We start from the raw sequence: 17338 nt of genomic DNA, 5'->3' as shown, positions 1-17338 counted from the left end.
CACTATATCTCTTTAGCCCGCTGTTTTGGTTAGGCTTCCATTCTAAAACATTTATCGATAGTCCCTTTAAAAATAGACAACGGAGTATTCGATCGATGCGTATCATCTGCTTTAGATAAACTAAAACCCGTAGAACTTTACCAATACATGTATCTTATTTAAAGATCCGTGATTTAAAATCATAAAGACTCGACATACCATACGGTATATATCAATTGACATTTCTTAAATATGTAAGTGATACGCATGTACTACAAGGATTATTGAGAATCCCAAGCTTTAGCAGCATACACGTTTACAATGATTGTAATAGTAGCAAACAAGACATTAATCCAAATAGAACTATATATATATATTACGAGTACGTTAACAATTGTAAGAATAAGTAGTATAATTTTGATGATTATAAACAGCCTGACATGTTCAAGAGCGTGTTTTTCTCATTCGTATTGTATCAAAGTGACTAACATATAATGCATCTAGGGTATAGACCTAATCTACCATATATTCCAGCTTTTCGTTTTGGTACAATCTCAAAAGTAAAAATCATTTTCAGTTCGTTTCTTAGCTGAGCTATAATTGTCTGCTACCGTTATTCCCAGACCACATTTCAGTTTCAAATGCATTCACTTTTCGGAAACAATAGGGAACAGTTATCCATCCCTATAAATTGCAACTAGCGATAACTGTTTATTTATTTATCTTGTCTTTGAAACCACATCTTTGTTTTCATTGTGTGATATTGTTTATTTAGTCTTATTATATACCGCTGTGTTCGGATTAGTCTATGATTCGTTTCTGCTTGGGTCTATATGACTACAATAAAACAGTCATTGTCGCTATCTGTATTGATTGAGCCGTGTGCAGCTAAATACACTACGTTTGAAATCCATAGCATACGTATTTGGAAGTCCCACTTGGCGCTGGAATGTTGATTTTTAACACAATTACTTTGCAACAATAAAACGTAGCACTGGGATAAACCTTTAAAATATTGTCACTACCATAATTATATTCACAAACATACCATAAAAATAAACATATTTTCTTACGGGGTGATGGACTAAATATTTTTTCAGTAAAATGAGATAATTTCAATATGTTCACTTCTAGAAGCAGTGGATAACATACGTGTTGTCTCCCTTACTTATATATTTTACGGTAATACCCAGGGAGCAAAACAACATTTTTCCATATGTGTGTGCTAAATATAAACAAGAAAAAAATGCTCCAAAAATACACGCATTAGCACCTTGTTCGAATTGATAAATTGACGATAAAATACGCACACAACAACACACTATTTGCAATAAATGACATTGAGTATAGTAATGAAAAATATTTACCCCACACACTTAAGTCAACGCAGATGTTTCCTTTAAACCTGGTTGAATACAGTTTATTAAAAGCTGAAACGCAAGTCTCGTATGCGTACATATTACCATTAAACGCTAAAATATATGATCGTGCTAAATAAGTAAACAAATACGTTCCTTTTGACATAGATTGACATACCGACGTGCAAGAATCAATCGCGTTTAGTGAGACAATATCATATATACATACGGGGATAATGTATTTAAAAATCGTCTTCACGTTTTATCTTTAAATTGACAATTCAAGGACAGTATATCAAAATGTACTAAAGGAGTATAAGTAGCTTTTACAAACGAGCAGAATCATATTTTAGACGTATATGCTCCTATTATTTGAACAGTGAAAATACATATAGTGTTGTTGTTTTTTATGTTTTTTGTAACATTTTATATGTTTAATATCTGTTAATAAATGCATTTACCGCTTATCAAATGTTCTCCTTAACAAAATAACATTATAAGCAGTATTGTCCTATATACCAGTTTTAGTGGTGTCGTGTGTTTCATATGTGAAATCATGCTATCATCGAATTATTTATGATGCTCACAAATCACAGACATACAACGCTATGAACTCTAGTCTGTTGTGTTATTCAAGCAAGAACAAACATGTTTATATCCGTAATACACCTTGAGCTGCATATTACTCTATTCCATCCAAGGGGAAATTTCAGGTTACGTTTTGTTAACCGTCTGGGTAGTTGGAATTCCTTGACAAAATTTTGCAAAATTATGTTGAGGCTTTTCAGAGTTATTGACTTTAAAACTCAAGCCCCCTTATTTTGCCCTTCAATTTGAAATACTACTTCTATTTATTATTTTTTAGCTATAATCGTGCTAAATATCTGATTTACCATCTTATTCTATCAAATTTAGACTCTGTGATTGATAAATCGACTTTCATAGTGTATTATCATACGCCAAAGTCTAAATATCAACTGTTTTTTATAAAAATCACGTCTCCTTTGTTTTGATATGCACACTTTATTTCTAGATTCTTTGATCAATTTTGGTAAGTCATCAAGACATCGTTGTGCTTTTCAGAAATTAGTGATTGTTTAGCAGAAATATGATGTTCTGTCAACACATAATCTCTTCTTTCTGTAGGGTATGTACTGATTGGAATGCAAGTAAATGCATAACACCTCAGATTGGTGTTGACCAATTTTATCAATTGGCTCTCTTTTTGTTCCAGGGGTTATTAGTATGTTTCCATTTATATCGCTGCCACTGTATATGTTTATCCAAGAAAATGTCATCGCTATAGAACATTGAAATAATATAGACAACCGATTCACTAGTAATTTTCATTTGAACTTAGAATGTGAATAAGAACACAATATTTTCTGCACAAGGAAACACAGTTTTTGTGTGCAATACTGTGAGTCTTTTGCGAAATTGTTATTTAAAATACTAATTTAAAAATGTACAATCACAAAGTAAAGCGTTCTCTTCTATATGAAATTAATGTTGGGAGTAAATTATATGCAGTCAGAACAGAAATTTTACTTGGACAAATCAAATATTCGCTACATGTATTATTTCATATTTTATTACGGCTTTCAATTCAGAAAATCGCCAATATACGAAATCTATGTTTCTAGTTATATTGTGTCTTTTTAATGAAGTACAAAAGTATTCAAATAGTACTACTACTAATGCCTGTAAAGTGGTACAACTTTCCTAAATTACCACGTTTCAGAAACTTATTATGACAAAGCCAAGTATCTTAAAACAATCAAAAAACCTAAAATCTAACCAACGATACATGATGCGAAACTATGTATTGTTCACGTTTAAAGTACAGTTACGAAAGATGTACATCCACTGACAGATTAAAGTTTCCAAAAACTTCATGATGTAGAAAATATAAGATCACCATAGAGAACCTCAAAACATACACTAAAACAATTGACTAGTACATTTCCATACCAAATGGATTTTGAAAAAGACATGGAAAACACGAACGATGTTACCAGTTGTTCACCAATCTAAGTAATGTTCCAAGGCGGGTATATTCATTTCCTGATGATGATGACAATCAGCCCTTTACATCAAAGTACAGGCGTATGCCCTTACATGTAGATGCTACCGGTAGACGTTGCATGTTTTTACAAAAGTATTATCAAAGTAAAGCTAGCAGCTTTTCAAAAGTCTGACCATCAGATTTATGCAAAGAATGGTCTAGTATATCTTATAACACTCATGACTCTTGGCATTTCATACCCAGGTGCCAGGGAACTGCTTGAAAAAAATGGATTCCGTATTAGTCGATCATAATCTCCTAAATCAAGGAACCCAGAGGACATAACAATAGTTGCAATAATTAAACTCTCAGCTTAATAACCCAAAGGCTTGATGAGAGTAAATCCGCCGTTTATTTCCAAAGGTGCAAAATTGTACCACCGCTGCAAACGCTATGGAACTCTGATACTAAAAAACATATCAACGATTACCTGTCTAAAGCACAAACTCATGCAAATTATACTATTAAAGCAAGAAATAATTGTTTTTATTTATTTTGTTATTCTTTCGTACGCTCTATCCACTATTGTGAACTGTTGTAATGTTGCCGACAAAAAGTGTCGCTATCGGTTAGGTCGCAGTACACCAATATTTTGCACATGTGATATTTGATTTAGCCTTAATCGATAACGATGTCGAACAGTCGTCAAATATTAACAATGTTCTTAATTTCATAATGACATTGTTAGCAAAAATAGTGTGTTGAAATATCGTAGTTATAATAAGGCACGAAATCCGAGCGAAAAACTGCGATTGTGTTTATGAAGGAGTGCATATGAAATCGCAGAGCCGCCATAGCAAACATTATCAACGGCTCTGGGAGTACGTTAATATGGACTAAACATAATAATTGACCAAACAGTTAGCAGAAACGCAACACGACATGGTTGCAGTATTCGGTTAAGCAAAAACTATTTTGCCTACTATTGCTGGCCATAATTACACAGATAACTTGAACCATTGAACCATCTCTACTTTAGGATAGTGAAAGGTATGTTAAGGAAGTAGTGGGTGCACTATGCAACTTTACAAACCTATTCGATGTGGACAATACAATGGATGAGTTGTATTATTTATCATCTGGTGTTCCAGCCACAACTGAAGCAGCTGCCGACCTACTTGAGGCATAATATATTAGAAGAGCTGCTATTTAAGCATTATTTTTTGATTGTCTACTTGAATTCAGTGTCTTGTTTCATGATCCTTTCAAGCGAAAGAGACTTACGACAGTAGCTACATCATAAATGAGTAAGACAAAAAGAAGTTATAAGTAAAACAACTTAAAGTTAAGCTGATCGCAACATTAATCCATTATTGATCCTTCTTTTAAGTCAGCATAATATTGATCTTAAACGGACACTTTCTTAGCCCATGTTTTCATAATCTTGGTGTTTGATAACAACCGATGGCATGCCAGTGAAAACAGACAAAGAACAGTTTTTTATTATATGTAGACTAATTTTGAAACAACACCGTTAAGTCAAAATGATGATGTTGTCAGTATTGTTGATGGAAACGCAGTGCTACACAGCCTATTGTCAGTGTCTAAAGCCTTGGACATGCTATTTGGTTACCTTTACAAGTGTGGTCGTGTTGATTTTGTCACGGGTACCTACTTTTAAACTTCTGTCAAATCATTTGAAAGAAAACGTCGATGTACATCACTAACATATTTATTATCAGTTGCTAAAAACAAATGCCAAAGAACTGGAAAAATATACTTTTAAATTATTATAACAAAACATTGCTCTTAAAATTATTATTTGAACAATGGAGAACTGACAAATATGCGGAACAACTTAAGGATCGCCATTTTTTCTCGGTGAACGATGCTGTCTGCTTACGAGCCATTACGGACTTATAACCGATATAGTTCCAGACGAATCTATTTTTGTCTCAAGAGGAAGAAGATTTAAGAATGACTGCATGTACATCGATGAACTTTAGCCGTACATCATACCATAATTGTGAGATCGCTCGATATAGATGTTTTAGTGCTTCTTGTAAGATAGTTACCACCCATTGAGCGTTAAATACTTTTTGACAACGGAACTGAAAACAAACAAAGACTCATCAACACATTACTCAGATTTAAATAAGCTCTGGTTAGATACATTTTGTTAGAGAAGTGAAGTCATGAGTAATACTTTTAACTCATGCACCACTATTGACATGAGTTTGTTTCTTTCACGAAAAGGAACACTTAACATGTACACCTGCACCCGATTGTATAAACGCTGGTTAAAGTTACCGTTCGGTAACATTCAAACCTTGGTAAGTTTGCGGTTATTCAGGTATAGTAACCTTCAAGGTAACTCGATTGTATAAACACGATATACCGCAAAGTAACCTAACCGCGCATAGTGGAATTTAACCACCGGTAACTTTAACCAAAACATTCCCACAATGCGTTTTCTAATGACGTAATTTTCGCGCGAAGTGTCACGCTTATAAACAGCGACATGTATTTTTTTTTTATCAAATTCATTAACAAATGAATTCACAATGAAATAAAGTGTAAATTTTAACTATGAGTTCATCAAAATGACCAGGGACAAATCGATAATGACAAATCGATAATGATGTCGGGATTTGCATCATTTAGCGGAAACCCTGGTGCTTCCAAACTGCAAGAGAGTGCTTACAAAGACGTCTATTCTTCTAGTTGTTCTAGATGTAAATTAAAAATTAAACATGGTCGTCGTAACATGCTAGACTATTCTTCTAATTTGGCTTATGTTTACAATAAACTTACTTACTTTCTTGTGCAATAAGGGAATTTACCAAATACAAATGAAACATTGTTCAAGTTTGAATATATCTTTGTATGCAGAAATCTGCAAATGCAACCGAGTTCACCAACGGCTATTATTTGTGTCGTGTTCTGAGAAAACTGGGCATAATGCATGTGCGTAAAGTGTCGTCCCAGATTAGCTTGTTAAGTTCGCACAGGCTAATTAGGAACGACACTTTCCGCCCAAAATTGATTTTTGCTAAGAAGGGACTACATTTTAACAAAAAAAATGTCATAAAAGCGGAAAGTGTCGTCCCTGATTAGCCTGTGCAAACTGCACAGGCTAATATGGGACGACACTTTAAGCACATGCATTATGCCCATTTTTCTCAGAACACGACACATTTGATAAACTGCTCCGGTTCATTTTAACAGCAGTAATGTACATAAAGTACATGACGTAGCGTGTGACGAGGAAGAAAGTTTATTGAGTTTTCATTTGAATATAATGATATGATGGCATAAGGGTCTTTATTCCACTATGCTAAATTAATTATCAAAGACCCTAGATGCAAACTCGTCAATTATTGAATTAAATGGATTATTTATGGATTTTAAAGGATTATTAAAGGTAAGATACTAGTTCGAACGTGTTTTGTTTTTGTTTGTACTTTAATTGTTCCCTGTTCTCGAAGAAATGATTTTAACATGGGCGCCATTGATGCATCGGATCACACACGGCATACCCATAACAGAATATAAGAAACACGTTCTGTGCGCCCTAAACTCGTGTTCGAAGTCGGAAATCGTATTGCCCTGTAAATTAAGTCAAATAAAGTGTCAGTCGCTGCAATTTTGTTGTTTACTCGGCGAAATTGTGAAGGTCGTCGATGGTTAGCTTTTATGATGTCGCGCGCCGCGGCCATTTTGTGTAAGTTATCTCTCGGTAACTTGTACTTACCCAACTAGGGAAGCAGGGTATGTTTTAACTGGGTTTTAACCAATCGGTATAACTAACCAAATTTTATACAAACGCTTACCGACCAGTAACCAACATGTTACCGACTTTTAACCGCCGGTATGTGGTTAACCGCCGGTTTAACTGTTTATACAATTGGGTGCAGACGTGATAATTACCAAACATTTATTTGGTTACATGCCCATTGGAAGATATCCCCACTTACCAGATGTTCAAAAAATAGTGGCTGGACACTTGGAACAGATGACATCGAATATGTATTGACTGATAGTTACAGTTTCTCCACTGAGCTAGTGCTCTTAACAAAGGTGAAAAATGATAAAGCCAATCAGAATAAGGGTGAAAATGATGACAGTATTGAACATGACAATTTGAGTGATGTCCTGTTTGATTATCAGTGGTATAACTCTTGTGTCCTAACTATGAAAAAAAGGCACATAATTAGTTAGACTTTGATTTATAATAATACTAATGATAATAATAATAATAATACCAATTCTACTACTACGAATAATAATAATGATAATAATAGTATTATTATTTATTATTATTAGTATTTTGGTCATTAAAACACTAATAATCATTATACTGATAATTGTAACTCTATTTTAGATGATACATTTATCAGGTTATAAATATATACCATGTGAAGTATTATTCTGTTTATTATTTCTTTTATTATTAGTATTATTAGTATTATAACTATTAATGTCATTATTAGCATCATGACCAATTATTATTACATTGATGATTGTCATTATTGTATGAAGCTTGTTAACAATTTGTTTGATATAATAATATGATAATGATCTGACATAATATGTTTGGCACACAATAAGTACTTTAAAGGAATATGTTAGTAATCATAAACAAATATTTGTAAAGTATATATATTTCATAAATATGATTAATATTAAATATCATTATATAAACATAGGATGTAGGCTTTAATGATTACAATGTTTTTGTACAATGATGTTAAGATACGTAGTTTTCTTTAAATATTTGTCATGTGTATGTAAGGTAATATAAACAAATGATTAAAAACGATTTACACTTATAACAGGGTCTACAAAATTCACCAAGGCGTTCTTGGCTCACGGCCTATAATGTCGTCATTTTGATTGTCTTTTATAATAGAGGCCTTGATAAAAGAACCCATGTCTTACATAATTCATAAACCCTCTTTGTTCTATCTGAAAATTATTGTCCTAAAGACTTAAACTAATTTCACGAAACGGCGGATGTTGCCATCATAATCTCGTTCTCATTAATTACTAATCAGGAATGAAATAGTTGTGCACTGTCCAATTCAGCATTGCTATCGAAATGAATGAAATTATCGCGTGAGCGGTGTTACCCTTTTTTTGATTTTGGTCAATTACTTATAAAAAAACAAAACTCTATGTATAGACTATTAAAATATATACGAATTCGCGTAGTCGATTGGGTGATCTTCAATGTTCGTAAACGCAAAATGCCAATTACCCCACGGTATATAATAAAGTGACAACAAAAACATTAAATTTGGTATCGACAACACATAATTACCAACCTTATCTTTAATTCCACATATTTATTATAGTTCAATTGCATCAAATGCATTAGGCTTATTTAAAAGCTCTCGAGTCCGTTTCATGAATACATTCAGTATATGTTTTATGTGTAAGAGATCACATTAATGCTCATAATTTGGAATCAAACCACTTACCTACCGGTCGTAAGCGCGCACCCTTTTAATAACGCCTCGGTGAATTATGAAATCAATGACTTAGGAAAATGAAATAGTTTCCTATTTATTGTCCATAATGTATATGATGACTTTCTGAAACAAATAACATTTATTAAACACAACTTAGCAATTTAGTTTATTCGAAAATCGGTTTTATATTACCAATGATCAAGTCGAAATTTTCACTCAATATACAACGAGTCGACTATTCTCAATCTCCGTACTAATTGTACCTTTCTTTATGTGTTAAATATAATTATATTTCCAGTTTCGATAAATTTTCTTGTTCGCCGTTGTCTGAACTGGAATTGTTATCAATTGAATGTCTATTTCGCCGTTGAGCTATATGTTACGTGTAATTTTCGTGCATGTCGACATACAAGCAAATACTAAATACAACATATGAAGTTATTTGATGCTGACTGCTCGTAAACATATACTATTATAAGTAGATCTTAAAAATACTTTTACACATTACGTGATATGTTACGGTTTAGTGGTTTAACGAAACGCCGTATAAATATGATGTATAGCTTTGTCTTGTCGTGAGGTTTACATTTTGACTGTTAACAAAATATGTTGTTTTTTTCCATTTACTTTTGAATCCGACAGTATAAACTACTACAACTATAACTATGACTTCATCTTCTTCTACCACTATTATTGTTTATCATTCGACTTGACGAGGACCACTTCTATCATCTTACCAAGGGTTGTTTGCATTGGATTTGTCTGGGTGTGCGCAGATGGTCGCTGAGTCCGACCTTGGCTACGAATACTGTTGTTCAAAATGGTGAATGTCCCCAGGAGGTTTGAAAGCCAGGGCATTTCTATTTTTCCTACTTTTTCTATTTGTCAGTGGTTCAATTCGCCTTATACGTCGTTGTGCCTGTGCGATAAAAAGAGCCAAGTGGCGCGATCGATTATGAATTGTTCCCAGGTGTGTGGGTAGATGACAAAGGCCCTCAGTGAAGCTTTGATATTTTCTTGTAATCGTTTGTTTTGCCCACCGTGGGACCGCCGGTCATGCTGCAGCTCGCCATACAACAGTCTTTGGGGTAGCTTTTTGTTTTGCACACGAGCTGCGTGTCCGCCTTGCGAAGTTGAATCCTCAACAGGATGGTGAGACATGTCTTAAGTATCTCTAATATATGTGTGGAGTTTTGTCCTGCCACTTGAAGCCGGGTAATTTCCCGAGACTTTATGTCTGTATGTGGTACAGTTTCCATGCCGAGACGTTGATATACTGTTCGTATTGAACAATTTAATAGCAGCGTTGCACTTATTGGTGATACATACGTTTGTGCAGGCGCTGCAACCATGTAACCACAGCGTTGCCTGTCGGCTTCCGCAACATCTGTAAGGTCACGGTCATCGACACAATTCATATTTTGATGTTGTCTATATAAACCGTAAGTCGCCGAAGATAGGTCAGATAACCATATATGCGGTCTTTTAGTTTGACACCAACATCAGTATCTCTGACGCATTATGGGAGGCATGAGGTTGAATAGAGTCGGGGTATGGATACAGCCTAACGTGACCCCATTGGTAGCTGGAAATCGGTCAGATGTATATTTGCTACCCTGCACTATGGCCTGCTGCACCAGGATTTCTTTGGATATCCATATTTCACCATGATCTTCCACGAACCAAATCTGCCGATAGTGTCTAAAGCCTTAGTCAGGTCGAGATAAGTGGCTGATATTTCAGAGTTTTGTTCCTGATCCTTTACTTTGAGCTGCCTTGCGGAAAACACCATTTCGGGTATACGTCGTTGACTTTCAAGTTGGAGCCCTTCGTCAAGGTAAGCTATGAAGCGATTTAGCAAATCCTGAAAATCATCTTTCCTACAATGGGAGCAGCGTTGCACTTTTTGGTGATACCTACGTTTGTGCAGGCGCTGCAACCATGTCACCACAGCGTTGCCTGTCGGCTTCCGCCACATCGGTAAGGTCACGGTCATCGACACAATTCATATTTTGATGTTGTCTATATAAACAGTACGTCGCCGCAGATAGTTCAGATTACCATATATGCGGTCTTTAAGGTTGACACCATCATCAGTATCTCTGAAGCATTATGGAAAGCATGAGGATGAATAGTGTCGGGGCACGGATACAGCCCTACGCGACCCCGTTTGTAGCGGGAAATCGGTCAGATGTATATTTGCTACCCTGCACTCTGGCCTGCTGCACCAGGATTTCTTTGGATATCCATATTTTACCATGATCTTTCACGAACCAAATCTGCCGATAGTGTCTAAAGCCTTAGTCAGGTCGAGATAAGTGGCTGATATTTCAGAGTTTTGTTCCTGATCCTTATCTTTGAGCTGCCTTGCAGAAAACACCATTTCGGGTATACGTCGTTGACTTTCAAGTTGGAGCCCTTCGTCAAGGTAAGCTATGAAGCGATTAAGCAAGATCCTGCAAATCATCTTCCCTACAAAGGAAGCAGAGATGTTTCTTCTACAGGACATGGGTGATAACATCTCTTGCAATGGACTTTTACACAAAACACTGTTTATTCTAGAGAAAAATGTTATTGGTTGTGAGTTGTTGTTTGTTTTTTTTTTGTTTTGAACATTAACTAAATATAATAAGTTTTATTCATTGTATTATTTGTTTTTGTAACGTTAAGGGTCCAACAAAATATGAAGATCAACAAATTAAGCTGACGAAAAGTTGGCGAAGTTGGCGATTCGATTATATGTAGTTGATGCCCGTTGGTAACAAGCATTGTATTGCTGAATAAAAAAATGTGACTATGTTGAAAGATTCGTAAATCAAACAATTAAATACATGTAAGATGTTTAGGTACGTGCTAATAAATGGAAAAATATTTATTATAGGGTGTACACGTTGCAGTAAACTATTCATACCGTCAATGACTTTATTCTTTATTGGTTTTGTCTAAACTCACTTTATATGTTATAGACATCCATAAATATATTTAGCAGAGTATGAACACAATATATGAGAACAATACGATGTTACTGTCTCGTACAAGACCTAATGTTCTGTGCTGTTTGTTAATTTTCGCATATGAGGTTCAGATTTAGCCATCAAAAACAACAATACCTGTATGATTGAATACATTTAGCTTTACATTATGCAAATGAATTAACAAACAAGCGCTACATAATAATCAAGCTTTTGCATTGAGATAGGTTACGGCATGATTACAAACAAACTAAAACGCGACAATATAGACGTGTGGGTAAGCCGAGAGGGCATGGTGGGTGCGAACGAATGAACAATTGCGTATCGTTAAACGCACAACACTGTAAAAAGTATGTACTTGCTTAAAAACGGGAAAAACGCACGTTGTGTTAAGGTAAAGGTGCTTAAAACGTGTTACATCAATGTATCGAAAGTTGCGAACTACACTAATGTATGCTAACTAAACGTACTAAAAATGTGCATTACAAATCCATCAACACACACACACACTTTTCTTTCAAATATTTAAGCTTAATTACACACGAGATCATATCAAATCTAATGGCTGTTTTCGCCAACCTTTTTAGTAAAGCTCGATCACATCAAAATATAAGGCTTATTGAAAAGCTCTCGAGTTCGTTTCCTGGGTAAAACCAGTATTTGGTGTGTTCACAAAGATGTTAGTACACTCCGACTATCATTATCGAATTGCAGTGGCAATTAAGTACGTATGCATATTATGGTCGTGATGAAGGTGTATACATAAAATGAACATAATACTTGCAATTGACCTTCTTATATTGTCTGTATTACAATAACAAAACTGTTTCGTTGGCACTTAAAGGGCTCAAGCATATTTAACAAAAATGAAAAACAAAATTTGCTACAAGCATTGGTAGTCCACAGGGAGTTTTGTAAACTCAATACCCTTTGTTAAGAAATTACAAACATAATGCAACGGCTTGACACAGTATAAAAAGGCATTCATAATGAATTCAAATAAACATATATACCATAATATTTTATATGTAAGTTAGGCCAGCATTTTTATTTTATTTGTTTTACGGGAAATTTTTCAAAAAAAAAAATGAGTCGGGGGGGGGGATAAATAAAAATAAAAATAAAATCATGAAAAGTGAGCAGTCTACCAAAAAAATAAAAATAAAACTGTCTAAACTGATTATTTATTTTATTTTTGAAAATTTAAAATTAAGCCAATTTAACCGTATGTATACTTGCATTAACCTTTAAGTGTTTTATATATCTTATTACACTGTTGTAGAAGCTTTTTATAATAATAGTAAACATATTTGTATATATATATATATTTATATGTAAAAGCACCTTTCGCATGTATTATACTATATTGCTTCAATAGAGACCATTAACCACGCCAGGTTTGTAGTGTATTATAGTGATCATTAAACTTTTGTTGAGTGTTAATCATATGTATGTTTATAACAAATATAGCATGCATTTGCCTTAATTAAAAAAGAATTGAAAACTTTTTAAGTTGTTTAATAGCTTTAAATAACAACCAACTTTGTAACTTTCATCCATGGAAGGGTTATGCACACTATAAATACTATTTAATATACAACAGACTTGCTTTATATCATGATAATGTGTATCAATCATGAGAAAAAATGAGCCACATAACAGGACATTGGACCTTAGGACGATTGCGACCATTTTGGCTCCAAAAGAGCAGTCTGATCAGGATCCAAACTGTTCAACATAATTGTCATTCAGTCAGTACTTCTAAAGATGTTAAGCGACCACTTTGAATCCTGATCATTCTGCGCTTGAATTGATCTTGATCCAAACTTTGTGTAGTAAAAGTTCTAGTACATAAAATGTGAATATTTTATTTAAGAAACCGTGAGTTATAGACTTATACAAATATGTGCTGCATTTCATTTTATATTCAAAGAGAGTTATAGTGTTTATATATGTAAAGTGAACACAAGAGGCATGACTACAATATTTGGTGTGTAACATCGTTATGAGGTTCTCTTTGAAGTTTGTTCAAATCATGCAGAAAATTTGCCCTCCCTAGGGGTTACTGTTTTGCTTATAAATATAAATAATATAATCATTCTCTGAAACCGCAAGGCCCTTTGGTATGTTGCGTTGCATGCCAACCATATAGTGGTTCTTTGCTTAGATTCCTTAAAGCATGTCTCCGTGGTCAAAACTGTTTTCGCTTCAGGGATCAACTGATTTATATAGATTAATGTCTTTGATAATCCCTAACAACACAGACACCGCAAGGGTCAGGGGTTCAATATTTGGTGTGTAACATGTTAGTGTTTTCTTCTTCTATGTGTGATCAAATCATACATTTGGAGTTAAAAATAACCCGTCCTTGTATCGCATGCGTAATATTTACTTATATAATAAAAAGTTAAACAATATTATTCTCTCAAAACGCATGGGTTAGGTGATAATTATTTTGTATGTGACATTGTATGGCGGTAATCTTCGTAGGTTTTGTATCATGTCCATTGGCTTCACATTAGCCCCAACAAAATATTGAGGTAAAAGACACAATATACCTAGAAACCTAGATTTATTTCATTGAACATTTTCTTAAGTGAAAGCCGTATAAAGAATTAAATAGCACATGTAGCAAGGATTTAAATTGTTCTAGTAGAATTACTCTGCTGACTGTATATAACTTACTCGCAAGATTAATTATATATAGAACACAACTTTTGAACTATGTAATTGTATATTTTAAAATAGTATTTTATTTTATAAATTTCGTAAAAGACTCACAGAATTGTCAAAATAAAATGGTTTAAACTATTGCAAATATTATTTTGTTCCTCTCTTATTCACAGTTTAAGTTCAAATGAAAATGTCTATAGAATGTGTTGTCTGTATTATTTTAAGGAGAAACAGCAATAACATGTTTTGGATATACAATAAACAGAGAGAGCTATATAAATGTGAAGATAATAATAACCCTTGAAACAAATACATAGAGCCGATTTAGCACCAGGGCCCTTGCTACACTTTGGGGGATTGGGGCCGGGGCCCTTAGAGGGGGGAATTTCACGTCGTTTTTGGCGAAAAGGGGAATTTTACAAGATCTTTTCACCAATCATTCAACACTAAATATTGCTCTATTTTAATGTAATTTACATGAATATACATTTAATCAAAGGTTTTAAGCAAGATACCAGCTGGAAACATAGGTATAAAAGTATAAAAAAAAAATATTTTTTTGTTTTGGAGGGGGCAATTTTAGTTGAAATAGGGGACAAAAGTATACTATTTTAAGGTGGGAATGGGGCCGAATTTCGGCCCCAAAAACGGCCAAACGAGGGCCCTGAGCACATTTATCAACAGAGCCTGAGGTGTGATAAATTTATTTGCATTCCTTGCAGTACAAATCTTGCAGTATGAAAACATTTTTTACAGTTGATAGAACATCATATTTCGGCTAAATAATAACTCATTTTTGAAAAATAATGTCAAGAAAAATAAATAAAACTTTCTTGTGACTTTGACGGACATACGAACATCGGGACCCAATGTTATTTTCTTCAGAAGTTGTGTTGCATACTTTTTTTCTAAATAAAGAATATATATGGGTGGGTGGGGAATGGGATTATTGATGCAAGTACCTGTGGTTCAGTCCTCATGTTCATTATAAAGAAACGTAAAGTAGTACTTCTTGGACATTTTCGGGTTGTTGATTTTTATCTATAAAAATATTACAAGATATGCATTTGAATAATCACGCATATTTATTAAACCTACCCAAAACTTTTTAACACACAGAAAGTTATCGATGGTGACACCTCTGCATCATCTGCCAAAACTCATTATTATTTTGAATTTGGTATCACATAGTATGGGCATGATGTCAACAATGGTGTTCTGAAGATTATCTTTTCTAATTGAAATTGTTTCTGCTCCGTTTTTAATTAATTTGATTTTAAAATATGCTACATTTGTCTCGTTGGTGTTAATGTCCGCCATTTCGGAAATGCAATATGAAAATCATTTGTTAAATACTCACCGATTGGCTAAAAGCGTGTGGTATTGGCAGCAATAGCCAATGAAAATCGTAGTCCAAATTGTTGACGCTCTCAAATATTAAGCTACTTTTTATATGGGTAATATTTGGAGCGTACAAAAGGGGAAAGACCAAATTAATGGTGGGAATTTTTTCTTCTTTGTCTATATTGTTGCGCAAGGATTTTGTGCGCAACATTCAAGCCCCGATATAAGACACTTAATATCAACGGATTGCAATAATATTTACATACCTGTGTAGATAATTCATTTCTCGATAATGTTCCGTAGAAATTATGTAATGACACTTTGAATTTTGCACGCCTGATCAATTTAAATCCAACCACTATTCAATTTGTCAATATCTTTCTATTCGCTCGCTGTGTAGATATAAATCGATAACACGACCTCGATTTAAAGCATCTGGTTTAAAGTGAGAGAATAAACAGCGTAAAATACAGTTTGCGTTCGTCTGTTGTGGTGCAGAGCGTTACATAGTAAACCGATGTTATACTTTTCTGGATTAATTTAGCATTGTTTTTTTTTTCTAAATTGACAATTTAAAAGTTCTGATATAAATTACATCTTTTATTTTTATACTGTACACAAATAATTTTGATACAGATCGTACAGTATACCGTCCTCCTATGTAACGTAGGATGCACAGACAGAGGTGCGAAAAAGACATGCTTAAAAACTTGCTGAAACTTAGAACAGTGAAATTGAATAGAAACTGCACCATATCTGTTTTTAACATATGCTTATTGAATCGACAAAGATTAGCATACTAGATCTAGTTAGGTAAAAGTCGGTGTTAAAAGCTCGTGTTAGATAAAATTACGCGTACACGTTTCACCGTAATGCCTTCTTCTGATTAGTTCATATTCAAATCAGTTTCATGACATGGCTACAGGTCAGTGATTGGTTTGCGATTTAAGCAGAAGTTTAATTGCAGAATTTATGCCTTTCCAACTTCAATTCGACGATATTTGAGGTACAAATGGACTTCTGAACTAAAACTGAATGAGTTGGTAATGTTATTTTGCAATTTTACGCAAATCGATGAAAATTTAAACTTTCTGGTTTCCAACACATTTTTGACTTTTTCCCGATAAGACGTTCCAAAGAATTTAGCCCATATAAAAAGTATCTCTAAATTCTTTGCGCGTCTTATAAATAAGACTAATGAAAATCGCTGACGCTTTACAAGTCGAATTGGCACAACGAAACAACCCGTATTATAAACAAATTTTGAACAACACTTTCGAAAATCTGCGCAATTTTTTTTCTAATTTTGGATAAAATACTAGGTCGGCGGGTGAAATGTAAATAAAAAAAACGAAAGTGACTTTTATTTTTATTTGTATTTGTCGAAAAATAGGGTCGGTCGCTCCCGTAAAACAGATAATAAAAAAATGCTGGCCTTATGATGAAACACTTTCCAATATAGATGTCTTTATATATAGTTTATATAATTATCGTAAATATTTGTTTTTGCAATTAATTGCACCGAACATTGTC

General features: G+C 33.9%; 1 protein-coding gene across 1 annotated transcript in view; it reads left to right on the top strand.

Annotated features, from left to right (window-relative positions):
- LOC127866977 (uncharacterized) overlaps window positions 1–17338 on the top strand; it is a 344898-nt gene that overhangs the window by 254565 nt on the left and 72995 nt on the right. The window lies entirely within an intron of this gene.

Source organism: Dreissena polymorpha, chromosome 2, assembly GCF_020536995.1.
Source record: "Dreissena polymorpha isolate Duluth1 chromosome 2, UMN_Dpol_1.0, whole genome shotgun sequence".
NCBI classification, from domain to species: Eukaryota; Metazoa; Mollusca; class Bivalvia; order Myida; family Dreissenidae; genus Dreissena; species Dreissena polymorpha.
Note: the sequence above shows the minus strand (reverse complement) of the source record. Positions and strands in the feature narration are given on the sequence as shown.